Here is a 12,692-nt window from a genome sequence, read left to right on the forward strand (position 1 = left end):
AATATCTGAACGGGATTGTTTGACTTTCTTTAAGTAATTAATAATGTCATTATAGCATTTAATGGCGCAGTTTTTCTCTTTTATTATTAACGTCGTCATATCTCATCAATTGTTATCCTTAACTATTTTTAGCATATTCAGAGTGCGTAATATATGGTGATCCACATTATAGCACATTTGATGGTAGGACATATGACTTCCAAGGAGAATGTGAATATACGTTGTCTACTTCTGCATGCGGAGATATTCAATTTCTACCTGTTTACAGTGTTGTTGCAAACAACCAGAAAATCAAGCCAAGTGACAGCGTCAGTTATACCAGAGAAGTTTATGTCATAGTTGAAGATGTGGTGAGTTGCTATTTACTTCTAGCACACATACTTCGACAATGCCCTTTTTTATCACTACTTTTCATAGCATTTATTGTGTAATCCAGTCCATACTCTAATGTTATTCTCTTGCTTGGCGTAGATTTATTTACTCCCCCATCTACTCTAACGTCATTATTGATAAAATGAAACACATGTATCGTCTTTTTTATTGTTAGGAATATGAATTACTCCAGGGTAATAATGTTCGCGTAAACGGGTCTAGTGTAAATCTACCATACAACGATTTCAAGGTGGAAGTGAAAAATTCGGGCAGATATGTAGTAAGTATGCAATGATTTCATGAGCAAGTGATCGTATTACTATATTAATGCTCTCTGAGTTCATTATATTTGTTTCTGGGTCACTATTTCATTTTGCAACATTGCTATTTGCAGAAACTTCTGACTGACTTTGGTTTAGTAGTTTTGTGGGATACAAGTGAAAGTGTGGTAGTTTATGTACCTCATACATACTGGAATAGAACATGTGGATTATGTGGCACACTGGATGGCAATATGACGAATGACTTCACAACTGATCAAGGGCTCGTGGCAAGTATTAAATATTTGATCCTATTTACTTTAACTCAACGTTTTCATATTCAGTAACTTAATTGTCTAATAATTCCCTTTGAATGACGAGGCAATTATCTCATGTAATGTAGACCAATGTCATGTTGTGCCTATTGGACTATACTAAAAATCTTCGCTAACATGTCAGTAGTTGTGTAGCAAACGAACACAGAAAATAAATCACACCAAAACAAGCAACAACCATGGACTGCATCTGATGGTAAAGGTCTGACTGCAGTTATTGAAATCGATGTTGTTCTTTTCTTTGCAGGTCGATGACATTAGTGTGTTTGCTGATCATTGGAAGACTAATGGCGATGAATGTACTGATTTGCCTACAACTACCCATCCGTGTGATGGTTTGGACTCTACAGTAATTGAAAGATATGAAGCACAATGCAAAATATTATTAAATGAAACAGGTTAGTTGTACAGTAAATTGTGTTGTCTGGCATTTTGTATGCAGGTTTTTTTTCCAAAATTATTGGGATGTAGTCGATATGTTAAAGTACTTGTTTAGATACAAGACGAAAATTAACGTTTGTCGTTTTTGCAGGGCCATTTTTGGGGTGTCATAACAGCAGTGATCCAATGAGTTACAACGATAACTGTGTTTATGATATGTGTGCTTTCCCCGGAGACGAGAGTTTATGTGATGCACTTGAATCTTATGCTAGAACCTGTGTCGAGAATGGAGGTGAATTATTGCCCTGGAGAAGACCAGACTTCTGTCGTAAGTATTATATAACTATTCGTCTTACAGTGCTGCATGGAAACCATTATGTATAATCTGTTCAATTTAATTTACTTCAATTATTCAACTCGCAGCCCTTAGTTGTCCGGAAGGAGCAGTTTATAAAATGCTAACAAGTGCCTGCCCAAATACGTGTGTGAACCCGACGGCTAGCAGTCAGTGTATGGAGAATGAGGTAGAAGGGTGTGAATGTGAAGATGGCAAGTTATTTGATGGTGAGAAGTGTGTGTCACCACGGGACTGTGGATGCAGATATGCTGGCCTTGTATTTCAGGTAAAAATTTACTTTGATCAATTCTCTCAAGTTTCACACTGCATTTCAATGATATTACGTACATAGTCTGCATAGGCTACTCCCGTTTGCTGAAGTTGTATTTCAATATTAATTGGAACCACCTGTACATAGTTATGTGATTTTCATACTAATCTCTTTTTGAATGCATTGTTTCTACATAGCGTGATACTACCTTCATGACACATGACTGTAAACGTATGTGTAGGTGTACTGTAGATGGAACTATTGAATGTGAACGAATACAATGTCACGGGAATGCTTACTGTGGGTTGGACAGTGATTTCAATTATGGTTGTCATTGTACTGATGGCTACGACGGTGATGGTATTGAAAGCTGTTTGAAATGTAAGTTTCGATGGTTTTTGTGTAGTTACATATGATAATAACAAGTGAGCAACACTCATAATCAGTACCTTGGACTAAATATATGTAGAACAGAAATGGAAATGTAAGTGGGACTGTAGTCATATAACTAAGCTGTTATAAATGAGTGGTGTTATTTTGAAGCATTTTAATATCTGAACGGGATTGTTTGACTTTCTTTAAGTAATTAATAATGTCATTATAGCATTTAATGGCGCAGTTTTTCTCTTTTATTATTAACGTCGTCATATCTCATCAATTGTTATCCTTAACTATTTTTAGCATATTCAGAGTGCGTAATATATGGTGATCCACATTATAGCACATTTGATGGTAGGACATATGACTTCCAAGGAGAATGTGAATATACGTTGTCCACTTCTGCATGCGGAGATATTCAATTTCTACCTGTTTACAGTGTTGTTGCAAACAACCAGAAAATCAAGCCAAGTGACAGCGTCAGTTATACCAGAGAAGTTTATGTCATAGTTGAAGATGTGGTGAGTTGCTATTTACTTCTAGCACATATACTTCGACAATGTCCTTTTTTATCACTACTTTTCATAGCATTTATTGCGTAATCCAGTCCATACTCTAATGTTATTCTCTTGCTTGGCGTAGATTTATTGACTCCCCCATCTACTCTAACGTCATTATTGATAAAATGAAACACATGTATCGTCTTTTATATTGTTAGGAATATGAATTACTCCAGGGTAATAATGTTCGCGTAAACGGGTCTAGTGTAAATCTACCATACAAAGATTTCAAGGTGGAAGTGAAAAATTCGGGCAGATATGTAGTAAGTATGCAATGATTTCATGAGCAAGTGATCGTATTACTATATTAATGCTCTCTGAATTCATTATATTTGTTTCTGGGTCACTATTTCATTTTGCAACATTGCTATTTGCAGAAACTTCTGACTGACTTTGGTTTAGTAGTTTTGTGGGATACAAGTGAAAGTGTGGTGGTTTATGTACCTCATACATACTGGAATAGAACATGTGGATTATGTGGCACACTGGATGGCAATATGACGAATGACTTCACAACTGATCAAGGGCTCGTGGCAAGTATCAAATATTTGATCCTATTTACTTTAAATCAACGTTTTCATATTCAGTAACTTAATTGTCTAACAATCCCCTTTGAATGACGAGGCAATTATCTCGTGTAATGTAGACCAATGTCATGTTGTGCCTATTGGACTATACTAACAATCTTCGCTAACATGTCAGTAGTTGTGTAGCAAACGAACACAGAAAATAAATCACACCAAAACAAGCAACAACCATGGACTGCATCTGATGGTAAAGGTCTGACTGCAGTTATTGAAATCGATGTTGTTCTTTTCTTTGCAGGTCGATGACATTAGTGTGTTTGCTGATCATTGGAAGACTAATGGCGATGAATGTACTGATTTGCCTACAACTACCTATCCGTGTGATGGTTTGGACTCTACAGTAATTGAAAGATATGAAGCACAATGCGAAATATTATTAAATGAAACAGGTTAGTTGTACAGTAAATTGTGTTGTCTGGCATTTTGTATGCAGGTTTTTTTTCCAAAATTATTGGAATGTAGTCGATATGTTAAAGTAGTTGTTTAGATTCAAAACGAAAATTAACGTTTGTCGTTTTTGCAGGGCCATTTGTGGGGTGTCATAACAGCAGTGATCCAATGAGTTACAACGATAACTGTGTTTATGATATGTGTGCTTTCCCCGGAGACGAGAGTTTATGTGATGCACTTGAATCTTATGCTAGAACCTGTGTCGAGAATGGAGGTGAATTATTGCCCTGGAGAAGACCAGACTTCTGTCGTAAGTATTATATAACTATTCGTCTTACAGTGCTGCATGGAAACCATTATGTATAATCTGTTCAATTTAATTTACTTCAATTATTCAACTCGCAGCCCTTAGTTGTCCGGAAGGAGCAGTTTATAAAATGCTAACAAGTGCCTGCCCAAATACGTGTGTGATCCCGACGGCTAGCAGTCAGTGTATGGAGAATGAGGTAGAAGGGTGTGAATGTGAAGATGGCAAGTTATTTGATGGTGAGAAGTGTGTGTCACCACGGGACTGTGGATGCAGATATGCTGGCCTTGTATTTCAGGTAAAAATTTACTTTGATCAATTCTCTCAAGTTTCACACTGCATTTCAATGATATTACGTACATAGTCTGCATAGGCTACTCCCGTTTGCTGAAGTTGTATTTCAATATTAATTGGAACCACCTGTACATAGTTATGTGATTTTCATACTAATCTCTTTTTGAATGCATTGTTTCTACATAGCGTGATACTACCTTCATGACACATGACTGTAAACGTATGTGTAGGTGTACTGTAGATGGAACTATTGAATGTGAACGAATACAATGTCACGGGAATGCTTACTGTGGGTTGGACAGTGATTTCAATTATGGTTGTCATTGTACTGATGGCTACGACGGTGATGGTATTGAAAGCTGTTTGAAATGTAAGTTTCGATGGTTTTTGTGTAGTTACATATGATAATAACAAGTGAGCAACACTCATAATCAGTACCTTGGACTAAATATATGTAGAACAGAAATGGAAATGTAAGTGGGACTGTAGTCGTATAACTAAGCTGTTATAAATGAGTGGTGTTATTTTGAAGCATTTTAATATCTGAACGGGATTGTTTGACTTTCTTTAAGTAATTAATAATGTCATTATAGCATTTAATGGCGCAGTTTTTCTCTTTTATTATTAACGTCGTCATATCTCATCAATTGTTATCCTTAACTATTTTTAGCATATTCAGAGTGCGTAATATATGGTGATCCACATTATAGCACATTTGATGGTAGGACATATGACTTCCAAGGAGAATGTGAATATACGTTGTCCACTTCTGCATGCGGAGATATTCAATTTCTACCTGTTTACAGTCACTGTGTTGTTGCAAACAACCAGAAAATCAAGCCAAGTGACAGCGTCAGTTATACCAGAGAAGTGTATGTCATAGTTGAAGATGTGGTGAGTTGCTATTTACTTCTAGCACATATACTTCGACAATGCCCTTTTTTATCACTACTTTTCATAGCATTTATTGCGTAATCCAGTCCATACTCTAATGTTATTCTCTTGCTTGGCGTAGATTTATTGACTCCCCCATCTACGCTAACGTCATTATTGATAAAATGAAACACATGTATCGTCTTTTATATTGTTAGGAATATGAATTACTCCAGGGTAATAATGTTCGCGTAAACGGGTCTAGTGTAAATCTACCATACAAAGATTTCAAGGTGGAAGTGAAAAATTCGGGCAGATATGTAGTAAGTATGCAATGATTTCATGAGCAAGTGATCGTATTACTATATTAATGCTCTCTGAATTCATTATATTTGTTTCTGGGTCACTATTTCATTTTGCAACATTGCTATTTGCAGAAACTTCTGACTGACTTTGGTTTAGTAGTTTTGTGGGATACAAGTGAAAGTGTGGTGGTTTATGTACCTCATACTTACTGGAATAGAACATGTGGATTATGTGGCACACTGGATGGCAATATGACGAATGACTTCACAACTGATCAAGGGCTCGTGGCAAGTATCAAATATTTGATCCTATTTACTTTAAATCAACGTTTTCATATTCAGTAACTTAATTGTCTAACAATCCCCTTTGAATGACGAGGCAATTATCTCGTGTAATGTAGACCAATGTCATGTTGTGCCTATTGGACTATACTAAAAATCTTCGCTAACATGTCAGTAGTTGTGTAGCAAACGAACACAGAAAATAAATCACACCAAAACAAGCAACAACCATGGACTGCATCTGATGGTAAAGGTCTGACTGCAGTTATTGAAATCGATGTTGTTCTTTTCTTTGCAGGTCGATGACATTAGTGTGTTTGCTGATCATTGGAAGACTAATGGCGATGAATGTACTGATTTGCCTACAACTACCTATCCGTGTGATGGTTTGGACTCTACAGTAATTGAAAGATATGAAGCACAATGCGAAATATTATTAAATGAAACAGGTTAGTTGTACAGTAAATTGTGTTGTCTGGCATTTTGTATGCAGGTTTTTTTTCCAAAATTATTAGAATGTAGTCGATATGTTAAAGTAGTTGTTTAGATTCAAAACGAAAATTAACGTTTGTCGTTTTTGCAGGGCCATTTGTGGGGTGTCATAACAGCAGTGATCCAATGAGTTACAACGATAACTGTGTTTATGATATGTGTGCTTTCCCCGGAGACGAGAGTTTATGTGATGCACTTGAATCTTATGCTAGAACCTGTGTCGAGAATGGAGGTGAATTATTGCCCTGGAGAAGACCAGACTTCTGTCGTAAGTATTATATAACTATTCGTCTTACAGTGCTGCATGGAAACCATTATGTATAATCTGTTCAATTTAATTTACTTCAATTATTCAACTCGCAGCCCTTAGTTGTCCGGAAGGAGCAGTTTATAAAATGCTAACAAGTGCCTGCCCAAATACGTGTGTGAACCCGACGGCTAGCAGTCAGTGTATGGAGAATGAGGTAGAAGGGTGTGAATGTGAAGATGGCAAGTTATTTGATGGTGAGAAGTGTGTGTCACCACGGGACTGTGGATGCAGATATGCTGGCCTTGTATTTCAGGTAAAAATTTACTTTGATCAATTCTCTCAAGTTTCACACTGCATTTCAATGATATTACGTACATAGTCTGCATAGGCTACTCCCGTTTGCTGAAGTTGTATTTCAATATTAATTGGAACCACCTGTACATGGTTATGTGATTTTCATACTAATCTCTTTTTGAATGCATTGTTTCTACATAGCGTGATACTACCTTCATGACACATGACTGTAAACGTATGTGTAGGTGTACTGTAGATGGAACTATTGAATGTGAACAAATACAATGTCACGGGAATGCTTACTGTGGGTTGGACAGTGATTTCAATTATGGTTGTCATTGTACTGATGGCTACGACGGTGATGGTATTGAAAGCTGTTTGAAATGTAAGTTTCGATGGGTTTTTTGTAGTTACATATGATAATAACAAGTGAGCAACACTCATAATCAGTACGTTGGACTTAATATATGTAGAACAGAAATGGAAATGTAAGTGGGACTGTAGTCGTATAACTAAGCTGTTATAAATGAGTGGTGTTATTTTGAAGCATTTTAATATCTGAACGGGATTGTTTGACTTTCTTTAAATAATTAATAATGTCATTATAGCATTTAATGGCGCAGTTTTTCTCTTTTATTATTAACGTCGTCATATCTCATCAATTGTTATCCTTAACTATTTTTAGCATATTCAGAGTGCGTAATATATGGTGATCCACATTATAGCACATTTGATGGTAGGACATATGACTTCCAAGGAGAATGTGAATATACGTTGTCTACTTCTGCATGCGGAGATATTCAATTTCTACCTGTTTACAGTGTTGTTGCAAACAACCAGAAAATCAAGCCAAGTGACAGCGTCAGTTATACCAGAGAAGTTTATGTCATAGTTGAAGATGTGGTGAGTTGCTATTTACTTCTAGCACATATACTTCGACAATGCCCTTTTTTATCACTACTTTTCATAGCATTTATTGTGTAATCCAGTCCATACTCTAATGTTATTCTCTTGCTTGGCGTAGATTTATTGACTCCCCCATCTACTCTAACGTCATTATTGATAAAATGAAACACATGTATCGTCTTTTATATTGTTAGGAATATGAATTACTCCAGGGTAATAATGTTCGCGTAAACGGGTCTAGTGTAAATCTACCATACAACGATTTCAAGGTGGAAGTGAAAAATTCGGGCAGATATGTAGTAAGTATGCAATGATTTCATGAGCAAGTGATCGTATTACTATATTAATGCTCTCTGAATTCATTATATGTGTTTCTGGATCACTATTTCATTTTGCAACATTGCTATTTGCAGAAACTTCTGACTGACTTTGGTTTAGTAGTTTTGTGGGATACAAGTGAAAGTGTGGTAGTTTATGTACCTCATACATACTGGAATAGAACATGTGGATTATGTGGCACACTGGATGGCAATATGACGAATGACTTCACAACTGATCAAGGGCTCGTGGCAAGTATCAAATATTTGATCCTATTTACTTTAACTCAACGTTTTCATATTCAGTAACTTAATTGTCTAATAATTCCCTTTGAATGACGAGGCAATTATCTCGTGTAATGTAGACCAATGTCATGTTGTGCCTATTGGACTATACTAAAAATCTTCGCTAACATGTCAGTAGTTGTGTAGCAAACGAACACAGAAAATAAATCACACCAAAACAAGCAACAACCATGGACTGCATCTGATGGTAAAGGTCTGACTGCAGTTATTGAAATCGATGTTGTTCTTTTCTTTGCAGGTCGATGACATTAGTGTGTTTGCTGATCATTGGAAGACTAATGGCGATGAATGTACTGATTTGCCTACAACTACCCATCCGTGTGATGGTTTGGACTCTACAGTAATTGAAAGATATGAAGCACAGTGCGAAATATTATTAAATGAAACAGGTTAGTTGTACAGTAAATTGTGTTGTCTGGCATTTTGTATGCAGGTTTTTTTCCAAAATTATTGGGATGTAGTCGATATGTTAAAGTACTTGTTTAGATACAAGACGAAAATTAACGTTTGTCGTTTTTGCAGGGCCATTTTTGGGGTGTCATAACAGCAGTGATCCAATGAGTTACAACGATAACTGTGTTTATGATATGTGTGCTTTCCCCGGAGACGAGAGTTTATGTGATGCACTTGAATCTTATGCTAGAACCTGTGTCGAGAATGGAGGTGAATTATTGCCCTGGAGAAGACCAGACTTCTGTCGTAAGTATTATATAACTATTCGTCTTACAGTGCTGCATGGAAACCATTATGTATAATCTGTTCAATTTAATTTACTTCAATTATTCAACTCGCAGCCCTTAGTTGTCCGGAAGGAGCAGTTTATAAAATGCTAACAAGTGCCTGCCCAAATACGTGTGTGAACCCGACGGCTAGCAGTCAGTGTATGGAGAATGAGGTAGAAGGGTGTGAATGTGAAGATGGCAAGTTATTTGATGGTGAGAAGTGTGTGTTACCACGGGACTGTGGATGCAGATATGCTGGGAAAATATATAAAGTAAGATATACTTGTTTATAAGAAACAATATATTCAATTCCATTAAAATTCGGTGTTGTGTCGCAACTCTATTGCTGTCATTTAAGGATGGGTGATTGATGGATTATATCAGTATTTATAAAGTAATATATTTTTGTACCTGCAGCGAGAAAGTACATTTGTACGCAGAGGATGCAGTCATATTTGTGAATGTACAATTGATGGAGAAACCAAGTGTACTACATTAGAATGTGACGTCAATGCATACTGTGATATAGATCTCAATAGTGATTATGGATGTCGCTGTTATCAGGGATTTGAAGGGGATGGAGTACATGATTGCCAACAAAGTAGGTTAAAGTAAATATTTAGTATACCAAGCAAGTGCCCTCCGGCAAATAAGTGTTTCTGTGACGTAACTGATGTATAAATACACCGTTCCAAGCGTCGATATTAATATGTGGTTGTCAAAAAACATTATGATTATTTTTGATTTGATAGATAAATATACGCACATACACTGAGTTGTTTGTGGTTATTTCTTTCACCTATATAGATCATGTTGACGTCATAGGACGCTACGTCACTAGACAGCGCGAATTGTCGGAATGGTGTGTCATGAGTGATTGCTTGCTTATACGTAGTTTACGTGTTATATCTAATATTTCATTTGTCGTTCTTGTTCTACGTATGTTAGAATCAAATTATGTTACCTCATGTAATTTATTCGAAAGTAGGAATTTTATCCATAATCAGGGAGTTTTGATGTTTGACAACATAACGCCCAAGTTCATATTGCCGCGTCTGCACGCGCAGCATACCCCTGTTTATTTATTAACGAGATTTTTGATATGTATGTCTGTTTGTCGTAGCTGATGGAGTTTGTAAATTGTACGGTGATCCACATTATATTACCTTTGATGGACAAGCTTACGATTTCCAAGGTATTTGCAAGTATACTTTGATGAAAACCTGCTATGATATGCTGAATAACCCCCAAATTGAGATCATTGTTGACAATTACAAGATAGATCAACAAGATAGTGTGTCGTGGACAAGAGGGGTCATCATCTATGTGTATAATACGGTATGTGTCAAATAAGGTTTTATTTTAATTTTACTAAATTAACCCTGGCACACCGCACCATCACTACATCAAACACACACGTATTCATTGTCTGTAATGTTTAATTTATTTTAACATAAATTATTATTTGAACCATTTAGTGTCAATATTTAATATTCTGGGTCTATATTGAAACCACGGCCTTACAATATGCTTTATTTAACCATGGTTCACGTATATTATCTTTACATGTATATCTCGACCAGTCAAAGGAATTTTACCACTGATACATTACTTTAATACTCATTGTTTAAATTACATTTAAGGTTTTTGAATTGATGCAAGGCGATGTGTCAGTCAACGGTTCCAATGTGTGGCTACCTTATGAAAGTGACTTAGTGAATATTGTATACATTGGCCGATACGTGGTGAGTGGATTTATTTAGTGTGAGCGTTTGCCGTGTAAGTCCTGCGTTTATGACGAGACAAAGTCGGGCTACATGGAACATATGATTAATAGTATTTATTTCAACATATTCTACTTTACGGTAAAATGCAATGAAATAGCTGTCACATTATTAACAGAATTTTCTTATTCCAGCAATTGTCAACAGACTTCGGCGTGAGGGTCACATGGGACACTGTGCAAGCAGCATATGTAAATGTACCTGCTTCATATCATAATTTAACTTGTGGTCTTTGTGGAAATTTTGATGGTGACCATAGCAACGATTTCACGGATCCAGATAGTAAACTTGTACGTATATTTGACTTATTCTTGCATGCATTGTGCTTTGTGTAAATATATTTATTTATAAAAAACAAACACAAATGTTCCAAACACAGCTATCCCAAATAATTAAACCATGATACATATCACCTATTAATATATATCACCTATTAAATATCAAAACAATGCTTTTAAGCTTGTCTGTTCTCAGAGGATTAAACATACAATGCTTTCCTTCGTCGAAAATCGTGAATGGTTAATACAACTAATTCTTATTATTAATATTTCTAGGAGAACGTAAACCAGACGTGTGCGACGCACTAACAAATAGTATTTGTGATTAATGACACCACAGCTAGTGTGAACAGAATGCCAACCCAAAATATAATAACCATAGACTTGTACCCGTGGTGCATGGTCGGTTGTAATGATTCAATCCCCGTATATTATAAAGACCGAGGCATTTAGGAAATTATTAAGGGGTCGAACGCGATCATGTAGGATATTACACTTGCAATCTATGCAAGTTAGCAATGCACGTTGGTGGTATTTGTTTCGTTGAGGGTGTTCATTTGATGCCGTGTATTGTTGCATATCTCTTGTTGCATGAATGTTGTTGTTCTCTATCTTTCATGTAATAACATATCTTTACTCATGTTTGTGACATACTATAACATATATGTATTGAAATACAACATAACATATTCTAATGCAACATAACTGTATATACTCGTTTTTCCATGTTTAATGTTGGTGTGAGCATTAAATCACTCATAGTATTTTAACTACTGTCATACGTTTCTAGTCGATTATATATTTTCACTGTTTCTTTGTTATATTGTGTGTGATTTTCAGATGGTCAGCATGTTTCGTGGATTATTTTAACGATTTTGTAATATTGTTGTGATATTATTACATGTTTTGTAGGCCGATGAAATGTTACTGGGTATACCATGCACTGAACACTTGTATGTAATATATGTTGATCGTCAATTGCATGTTTGTGTCGAAAACATTATTTGCCACTCTTCATTATACATCAATACTCACTGGATAATATAAACACACTTATGTGTGTTTTTGCATCTCCTAATAATGTGCCTGTAAGGTAATTGTGTGCTCCAGAGGTGGAATAAACGCTTACTCTGGCTACCTTATGTATAATTGTGGGTCCTAAAATAACAAAAATACCTATTGATAGAGTAAGTTAAATAAATACGAAGAAGTAAGTTAACTGATGAGAGCACTGTTTTTCGCCATATAACTCTAGCTAACGGATGGGACAGATTTCGGCAATAGTTGGCTGTACGACAGTGATACATGTAACATACCTGCTGAAGTTGTTGATCCATGTATGAACAGAACTGAAGAGGAGACTGCATTGATTTTTGATGCTTGCGCTATCATAACAGACTCTCAAGGTATT

General features: G+C 36.0%; 3 long non-coding RNA genes across 3 annotated transcripts; all 3 read left to right on the forward strand.

The window, feature by feature from the left end:
- Positions 1-275: 275 nt before the first annotated feature.
- Positions 276-841, forward strand: LOC102808745 (uncharacterized). The gene is made up of 3 exons (XR_014926737.1): positions 276-350; positions 548-652; positions 767-841. It is a non-coding gene; the product is annotated as an uncharacterized LOC102808745 (long non-coding RNA).
- Positions 842-7,796: 6,955 nt separating this feature from the next.
- Positions 7,797-8,362, forward strand: LOC146733622 (uncharacterized). Its single transcript, XR_014926738.1, has 3 exons — positions 7,797-7,871; positions 8,069-8,173; positions 8,288-8,362. It is a non-coding gene; the product is annotated as an uncharacterized LOC146733622 (long non-coding RNA).
- Positions 8,363-10,503: 2,141 nt separating this feature from the next.
- On the forward strand, positions 10,504-11,174 carry LOC144347588 (uncharacterized). Its single transcript, XR_014926740.1, has 3 exons — positions 10,504-10,557; positions 10,863-10,964; positions 11,138-11,174. It is a non-coding gene; the product is annotated as an uncharacterized LOC144347588 (long non-coding RNA).
- The last annotated feature ends 1,518 nt before the right edge of the window (positions 11,175-12,692 follow it).

The sequence above is a fragment of the Saccoglossus kowalevskii genome, chromosome 16 (assembly GCF_978046115.1).
Source record: "Saccoglossus kowalevskii chromosome 16, keSacKowa6.1, whole genome shotgun sequence".
NCBI lineage: Eukaryota > Metazoa > Hemichordata > Enteropneusta > Harrimaniidae > Saccoglossus > Saccoglossus kowalevskii.